The sequence below is a fragment of the Salvelinus sp. IW2-2015 genome, unplaced genomic scaffold (genome assembly GCF_002910315.2).
Source record: "Salvelinus sp. IW2-2015 unplaced genomic scaffold, ASM291031v2 Un_scaffold5874, whole genome shotgun sequence".
In the NCBI taxonomy this organism is placed as follows: domain Eukaryota; kingdom Metazoa; phylum Chordata; class Actinopteri; order Salmoniformes; family Salmonidae; genus Salvelinus; species Salvelinus sp. IW2-2015.
Window position 1 is genome coordinate 44,321 of NW_019947139.1, and position 9,190 is coordinate 53,510.

The 9,190-nt window shown below is 41.5% G+C and overlaps 1 pseudogene; it reads left to right on the forward strand.

Annotated features, from left to right (window-relative positions):
* The first annotated feature begins 622 nt into the window (after positions 1 to 622).
* Positions 623 to 5,552, forward strand: LOC112078559 (myosin heavy chain, fast skeletal muscle-like; annotated as a pseudogene).
* The last annotated feature ends 3,638 nt before the right edge of the window (positions 5,553 to 9,190 follow it).

A 9,190-nucleotide genomic window follows, 5' to 3' on the forward strand; every position in this document is an offset into this window, starting at 1 on the left:
CCCGGGCTGTATCACAAACCGGCTGTGATCGGGAAGTCGCATAGGGCGGCGCACAGTTGGCCCAGCGTTGCCCGGTTTTAGGGAGGGATTGGCGGGGTTAGGCTTGTCATTGCAAAATAAGTATTGTTCTTAACTGACTTGCCTAGTTAAATAAAGGTATAAAATTAATTGGACATGGCTGTAATTGATTGAGATAAATGCTTACTAGCCCTTCGGGACTAAATGATGAGGCTTTGGACACAGCAAGATGGTGGTACCTTAATTGGGGAGGATGGGCTCGTAAGTGACTGGAGTGGAAAAGGGTGGAATGGTATCAAAAACATAAAACACATGGTTTCCAGGTGTTTGAATGCCATTCCGTTTGCTACGCTCCCAGTCATTATATTGAGCCGTCCTCCCCTCAGCAGCCTCAACTGCTTTCGACTTGTGCGTTCACAACACCTTCTCATGTTTCCACAGGGTCCTCTAAGAAGTACACATTCATCTGTAGGAGGGGAAAAGAAGGTGAGATACGGTTGATCTCATAAAGTGATTGAATTTCTGGAGAGATACCTTCACTAACTCTGTTGACTGCGGAGGAGCACCACAGAGTCAATCATGTTTCTTGTTTCATCTCTTTCCTAGTTATCCGTCACCATGAGTACGGACGCTGAGATGCAAATCTACGGCAAGGCTGCCATATACCTCCGTAACTGAGAGGAAGGATTGAGGCACAAACCGCACCCTTTGATTCAAAGAACTCCTGCTATGTGACAGACAAGGGGAGCTGTACCTTAAGGGTCTGGTCACTGCCAGGGCCGACGGGAGTTACTGTAACAGTCACGAAACCTGACGGCACTAAGGATGTAAGTCTGATCTGAAAAGTATTCAAGTTCAAGTGTGAATTACTCTGTTTCATGAAAAATCATCAATGATAAAAACCATTTCAATAGACAATATGTCATAACAAAGATATTAACATTTTTGTTTTTGTAAGCAGAATATACCTTCAACACATCATGTTTTAAACACTATTAAAATGGCATGGAATTTTGATATTGACTAGTCAAGAATCACCAGTTATGTGTCAGTGGATGAAAACTAAGTAGTGGATTAAATGTTGATTGATAACTGTATTAATGAGCAAAAAGCATCAGTCATGTCCAGTTTGATCTGTGTGTAATCTATATTCCTGACTATTTCAGGAAGGAAAAGAGTTCAAAGATGCAGACATCTTCGAGATGAATCCCCCTAAGTACGACAAGATTGAGGACATGGCCATGATGACCTACCTGAATGAAGCCTCTGTGTTGTATAACCTCAAAGAGCGTTATGCAGCATGGATGATCTATGTAAGAAACCTGCATATACAAACTCACACATACATGAACATAAGAAATTCACACATACAGCACATAAATGAACGGTAGAAACCAAAACATACTGTATCAATACAGTAGACCCACATCAGTATACCAAAGTACACCCACATCCTCACATAAATCCAGGTAAAAGTCCATCTGACTTTACTAATACCCTAATTTAATCACTTTCATCCAGACCTACTCTGGGCTCTTCTGTGCCACGGTAAACCCCTACAAGTGGCTGCCAGTGTACGACGCAGAGGTTGTCAACGCCTACAGAGGGAAGAAGAGGATGGAGGCTCCACCCCACATCTTCTCCGTCTCTGACAACGCCTTTCAGTTCATGATGATTGGTACGAGATCTCATGGATGGAGGAATGGATAGTTGGATGGTTGGATGGATGGTTTGATGGATGGATGGAGGGATGGGCGGACGGAGGGATGGATGGTTGGTTGGTTGGATAGATGTCCATTAAGTGCTCATGGATAGATGGATGGATGCATCAATGGGAATTGAAATATGCTTCAGAGAGGTATCTACTGTTTTCTAGTCTCGGTAATAACAGTTTGCTGGGAATATCTGATCTCACTACCCTTGAATGGAAAATGTTCCAAATTGAAATTCGTGATGATGCTATGAATTAAATAATGTCCCCTGAATGTTGCTTGAGTATGATAAGCAATGTGTTTTTTGGTTCCAGATAAGGAGAACCAGTCCGTCCTGATTACGTAAGTTGTTTACTGAAATGTCACTTGAGAAAGTGTTCCTATTGTAATAAGTTGGGCCACTTGGTGTGATGAAATATATGACATTATGAATGGATTTGAGCATTAGGCTACGTGTAATAACGAGTCGATGAGTGGAACTATTTGTTAAAGACTTATGTCAGAACACAGGTTAACAGTGTATTTTTCTATGCTAATTTCTAGTGAAAGCCAATCTGACACTCGGACATGTAACTAAAACCCTCTTTCTCTGTCATATAAACCAGTGGAGAATCCGGTGCAGGAAAGACTGCAACACCAAGCGTGTCATCCAGTACTTTGCCACCATTGCAGTGTCTGGTGCCAAGAAGGAAGCAGAACCTGGCAAAATGCAGGTAAGTTGTTCTTATGTTTGCCTTTTTAACACATTTCAGTTTGGTTGGCTGTTAAACTGTTTTTCCAGTGGTGAATCCTGTTTCAAGCTATTGAGAAAAACGAACTTACCAGCTTACCAGTTTTTGAGAAACTTTTGTTTGTCTCAATCAGGGGTCTCTTGAGGATCAGATCATTGCAGCTAACCCTCTGCTGGAGTCTTACGGTAATGCCAAGACAGTGAGAACGACAACTCGTCTCGCTTTGTAAGTATGAAGGCATACTGTGGAAGTTCCTTATATTGGAAAAATATATTTCAGTAGTTCCCTTTTGTTATTCAGATTTTAGACGTTATTTTGATCACTGTTTTGTTGCATAAAATTTGACATTCAAACTTGTAGTGTATTAGAGATTTTAAAATGTGAATTTTCCTCTTTAAAATGTCAGACTTAATTTGTGTAATATTTTTGTTTTATCAACCCAACAAAACAATGTCCATTATTTATAATCCACATCATAATTCACATTTCCTCTGCTGTAAAAACTGGATCCTACAACTGTGTCAATAGACCCAACATCAATCCAACAAACTTAACATTTAAAGAGGTCTATCAAAATAAAATAAAATGTTAAGATTAATTTGTTAACCTATTCCTAACCCCATGCTCTACTACAGGGTAAATTCATCAGGATTCACTTCCAAGGTGGTAAACTGGCTAAAGCTGACATTGAGACCTGTGAGTTGGTTTTGATTGTTTCTAATGCTTTCCTAAATTCACACAGATCATTTTTGAAATGTATCTCTTGCTTCTCTCTCTCCTTGCTCTCCTCTTCCTCTTTTGTCATTCACTCTCTCTCTCTCTCCCCATCTCTTCTCCTTCTCTCTCAGACCTGCTGGAGAAGTCCAGAGTGTCCTTCCAGCTGCCCGATGAGAGAGGCTACCACATCTTCTTCCAGATGATGACAGGCCACAAACCTGAGCTAGTTGGTAGACAAAGTAGAGGTTCAGGGGAAATTATTCCCACCCCCATCTATGGAATATGAAAAAATATTCAGTAATAATACTATTACAATGAGTACATCCAAGGTAACAAGGCATCTAGACATTTGGAAGGTCTTTGGGAAATATCTATCAAGTAATGCACTGTGATGCACTAGTCCACAAGTCTCAGATCCTCTTTATGCTTTTTATTATATACTACATGTATCCTTGAGTCCATCTATTGAGTAGAGGAGGGAAGATACTGTTTATTTTTGTATTAACCTTTATTTAACTAGGCAAGTAGTTAAGAATAAATTCTTATTTACAATGACAGCCTACCCAGGCCAAACACTAACCCCGGACGACGGTGGGCCAATTGTGTGCCGCCCTATGGGACTCCCAATCACGGCCGGTTGTGATACAGCCCAGAATTGACCAGGGTTGTAGTACGCCTGTAGCACCGAGATGCAGTACTTAACCCACTGCGCCACCACCCAAAAAAACTGTAAAGGTAGGACAGCAGAATTCTAAGAGATTAACTGACAAGCTGTTCTCTGTTGTCCACAGAAATGGCGCTCATCACCACAACCCCTACGACTTCCCCATGTGCAGCCAGGGACAGATCACTGTGGCCAGCATCAATGACAATGAAGAGCTGGATGCCACAGATGTGAGTCAAACAAAGGGTTAACCAAACTCTAGATATGGAATGGATAGGACCACAACACACACTGAATGTCTGTGAAATTCCAACTTGGTGGCAGCTGGGAATGTTCATGTATGTTTTTGTTTGATTCTAAATGCCTTGTGTTAGTTAGGCATGTGCCTCAAGGAACTCTTCATGCCTTCCACAAGAGAAACCACTAGTGCCCTGTGGAACTGTGCTGCCATCTACTAATGTGTTGGCCAAGGCAATCATGTGGAAAGAGAAGCCAGTCAATCTATCCATCCCATTTGTTCTGCAGTGAGCAGCACAAACTGTAGTGTAACTGAGCAAACTACCGTTCAGTTCATCCTGTTGTACTTCCTCTTTAATATCAGGATGCCATTACAGTCCTGGGCTTCACTAACGACGAGAAGGTTGGCATCTACAAGCTGACAGGAGCTGTATTGCACCATGGAAACTTGAAATTCAAGCAGAAGCAGCGTGAGGAGCAGGCTGAGCCAGACGGCACAGAGGGTGAGTCCCACTCATAGATATACAATATGTAGAACATTAGTCCCATTCCCCAACATGAAAAGAACACCTAAAACAGACAGTGCCACATGAAAGTCAGGCAGGAGATAATTTTCGAGAACAAATTCCAACCTCCAGAAATGTGGGTGAATCAAAACCTAACCCACAAAGAAGTTAACCAAACTATTTTTCAGTGTGAAATCAGAAACAAGTGATCTTGTGTCCCTGAGTCTGTTGTTGTTGGTTCTCTCTCCAGTGGCTGATAAAATCGCCTACCTGCTGGGCCTGAACTCAGCTGAGATGTTGAAGGCTCTGTGCTACCCCAGAGTGAAGGTCGGCAACGAGTATGTGACCAAGGGACAGACTGTGCCTCAGGTAAGGCGGCCAAAACACAGCATCTACCATTTTCTGAGCACTGGATTTATTTTGGGGACGAGTGCATTGCTTTTGTTTTTCCCAAGCTTGTTCACCTTATCACGAGACATGGTCAATATCTCATGTATTAATTTGAGATATTATCATTGCAGGTTAATAACTCAGTCAGTGCTCTGGCCAAGTCCATCTATGAGAGGATGTTCTTGTGGATGGTCATCCGTATCAATGAGATGTTGGACACCAAGAATCCAAGGCAGTTCTATATGGTGTGCTTGACATTGCCGGGTTTGAGATCTTTGATGTGAGTATGAGACCAGAACAAGACAATTAGATGTGATTGAGATGGATTACAGTCTTGTATGATGAAATTATCCTTTTTAAAACTCCATCACAGTCAACATTTTAAAACTCCATCAACAGTACAACAGCATGGAGCAGCTGTGCATCAACTTCACCAATGAGAAACTGCAACAGTTTTTCAACCACACCATGTTCGTCCTGGAGCAAGAGGAGTACAAGAAGGAGGGAATCGTCTGGGCCTTCATTGACTTCGGCATGGACTTGGCTGCCTGCATTGAGCTTATTGAGAAGGTAAGCTGTCTGTGAGGATTATAATGGACYGTTATAATGGACCATAACAGCAAAGCTCATATGGAGCGCTGTGTGATATATTATCACAGTAGTACAACATATACAGTATTAAAATCACTGGGGAAGCCAATCGAGTCAAAAAAATCCATCTAACAACCTATGTGTTGTGATAATTGCGTTGTTTACTCTGTAACCTGATAGTTTATATGCTTTGACACTGTGATATATAGGCCTAAGGCCGAGACAATAAGAAGACACAGTGGCAGAATAAATTCAACCACATCTTTGTTTCATCACAAAACCGGAGAGCAACATCTGTCTTGTGGAGTCCACAAAGCATAATGCATGTAACAAACAGTTACATGACCTACAGCATKGTCAGTCAAGTACATCTTTCTGCCATTTTCGGACCACTAAACATTTAGGACCACAGAGAGTTACCGCAAGTCGCAAAGATAACAAGAGCTGCCTCCCTCCAATATTCCAGCGCCATTTCAACATCATCAAATCACCTATGCTTAGTCTAATACAGTGACAAAAAAAATAAAAAATCAACGTAAGCTAAATATCATGTGGCTGTCCATGGTACTAATTTATGTGTTTGTGTGAGTAAGTAGAAAATACATGGAAACGCCATCCTCCTCTCTTTCATGTTGCAGAAAACGCTTAAAWWWWTKTTTGTCCTAGGCTACCTGGCTAAAATGCTTGCTCGCTATTCTAACTTCCTTTCCTTAGCCTACTACATCTAGCTACATTTTGAACTTCCATCCTCTCTGACCAAAAGCACAATGTATTAATTTATGGTTGGGTCAGAATTGGTGTTAGAATCATTGGCCAGGACGGGGAATTAAGTAAAACTATGAGTACAAGTCCCTATCTCCATCCATTGCCAATTTAGGAAAGGGCCCATTTTAGCTAGCTATCCTCCAGAGAAAACAACACAATGAGATGCAACATTTTAAGTTTTTCTTTCTGTCAATGACGTTTGGCTTGATTTGGTGTGAAGCCAAATCCAAACTGGCTTCACTTGACACATTTTTTGGTGCACCAGGACCATTCACAGATTAGCTCACTCAGTTTAGCTCAACTCTGACACCCACATCCTCACATAATTCGCTGTTATTGTATACAAAAAAAGAATCAAGGGAGGCAAAATGTTCTCTGGCTTCTTTTGCATTCAATGCCACAATATCATACTCTTTTTGACCAGACAGTATCAGATAAAAGTACTACACGCTTTAACCTGGTGAGATATATTCAGCGGCCTTTGCTAAACGAAAGAAAATAACTATTATTTTTTTATGTCAATTCTTTGGGGAAACTAGCTTCCTTGGCACCCATTAATATACCACGCTGGATTTGAGACTCCAGATTGTTTCCTATTATGTGTCCCTAAAGGAATATAATCCTATATGCATGTTTACAAGGAATAATGTGATGCTAAAGGGAAATATCACTAATTTAGACTATACATTCTCTTTTCGTAAGCATAGGCATCTTCTCCATCCTTGAAGAGGAGTGCATGTTCCCAGTCTTCGACACCACTTCAAGGACTCAGCCTGTAATGCCCAGCATACTGGCAAAACAAATGCTTTGAGAAGCCCACGCCTTGCCAAAGCAAGGCCAGAGGCCGCACTTCTCCGCTGGGTGGCCATACGGGTGCGGCGGAGACTGGTGGACCTACAACATCACTTGGGTGGCTGGCGATAGAATCTAAGGTAGTCCCTTGAAGATTCGGACTCAGTGCGTTTTGTTGTCGTCAGCTGGTAGCCAGATGAGTCCGGAGGTAGAATTCTTGGCTGCTCCTCGGGTAGTTCATCTCATCTCTCCCCTCTTGGTTAGTGGAATAGGATACGTCAGTGCATCGTGTGACTAGAGCGTCAGTCACGATATTTAATACTAAAGTACAGAGGTTATAGAAACTCGCAGACGTTCATAGAATTTGTGTTCTGTTTGTAAGAGACCTTTGACGCGAAATGTTACGTGCATCTAGATATGTTGTACAATGATTGTTTCTTGTTTATCTTTCTCTAGGGTTAGATGTCTCTGGGTGTTAGATGATGATTAGCAGATTCGCGAGCCTCCCTCGGTTAAATTAATAAAACAATAGCTGTTATTCTAGCAGCAATCTCTACTGGCAGCTTTGCCTCTAGATACGTGTTGAAGTTAACCAGCGAATTTCTGGTTTATAATTACTGTGTGCTTGCTGAAGACAAAGACCACTCTAGATTTCTTACAAAATCGTGTTATTATTCTATTTATGTCCACCTGCTCCAGGAAATGTACTTTTCTAGTTATCTTTACTTTTCCCACATTTTAACAGATAAAGCAAGAAAGGAGGCAAGAAGAAGGGTGGTTCCATGCCAGACAGTTGTCCGCCAGTTCAGGGTGAGCTTTTGAAAGGTGTGTGCTTATAAGTCTTTCAAAAATGTGCATTGATTATCATAAATGAGAAACATGGTTTGTAACCCCTCTTACAGGAGAACTTACATAAGCTGATGACCAACTTGAGGAGCACTCATCTCACTTTGTTGCGCTGCCTGATTCCAACGAGTCAAAGACTCCAGGTAACAGGAAAATATTGAATTAAATATGCAATCTTTATCAGTACAGTACAGTAACCTTACACGATCCAATCTTTAACCTTTTATGAGTATTAAAGAGACTTGTTTTGTTTTACCAGGTTGATGGAGAACTTCCTGGTTATCCCAGCTCAGGTGTAATGGTGTACTGGAGGGTATCAGGATCTGCAGAAAGGGCTTCCCAGCAGAAATCACTATTGCTGATTTGCAAGCAGAGGTACATTACGTGCAAGCACGCACACACACGCACGGCTAACGACATTCAGAATATCTGTCCAGGGTTTTCCCAGCATCAGCAAGGGTTTTACCTTTACATATAAATATAACTAAGATATTACAACTTGACAATGTTAAAAATGTCTCCTCATTCAGGTACAAAAGTACTGAATGCCAGTGTCATCCCGAGGGCCAATTCATGGACAACAAGAAGGCTTTGAGAAGCTGCTTGGGTCCATTGATGTGAAATGCAGAGGATACAAGTTAGTTGGACACACCAAGTCAGTCAAATACCCCAGCAAAAGCTCAGACGATATAAAACTGTGCACGTTCAATAATAATTTAAACTTGTACGGCCATGATAACAAGGGTGTCTCGCAGTGTATCTGTATCCAGTCCTTGGTGGTTGAGGTGCTTTTTCACTGTGCATGGTTAAACATCTGGTATGGAGAGGTAGCAAAAGTGGACATATATCATGTGACTGTTTATTTTTTCAAAGTCATTCATCACAAGTATAGAAGAAAAACTAAACTCATTACCATGTGCATTGTTGTTATAGTGGTATGGCTGCAGGTATCTGTATTTATTAATCTACAACTGTACAATAACTAACAACTTAGAAACAACCTCCCCATGGTATGTTGTAACCGTTGCAAAGTTAATGTTGTTTAAATCAATCTAGTGGTGTTGTTCCCCTCTTTTGATTCAACCCTTTCTATCTGTCACCATCTGTGGTTCCAATGACCATGTTAACCTGTGTCTCAGGTGTTCTTCAAAGCCGGTCTGCTGGGTGTCCTGGAGGAGATGAGAGATGAGAGCTGGCCACTCTGGGTCGGCATGGTCAGGC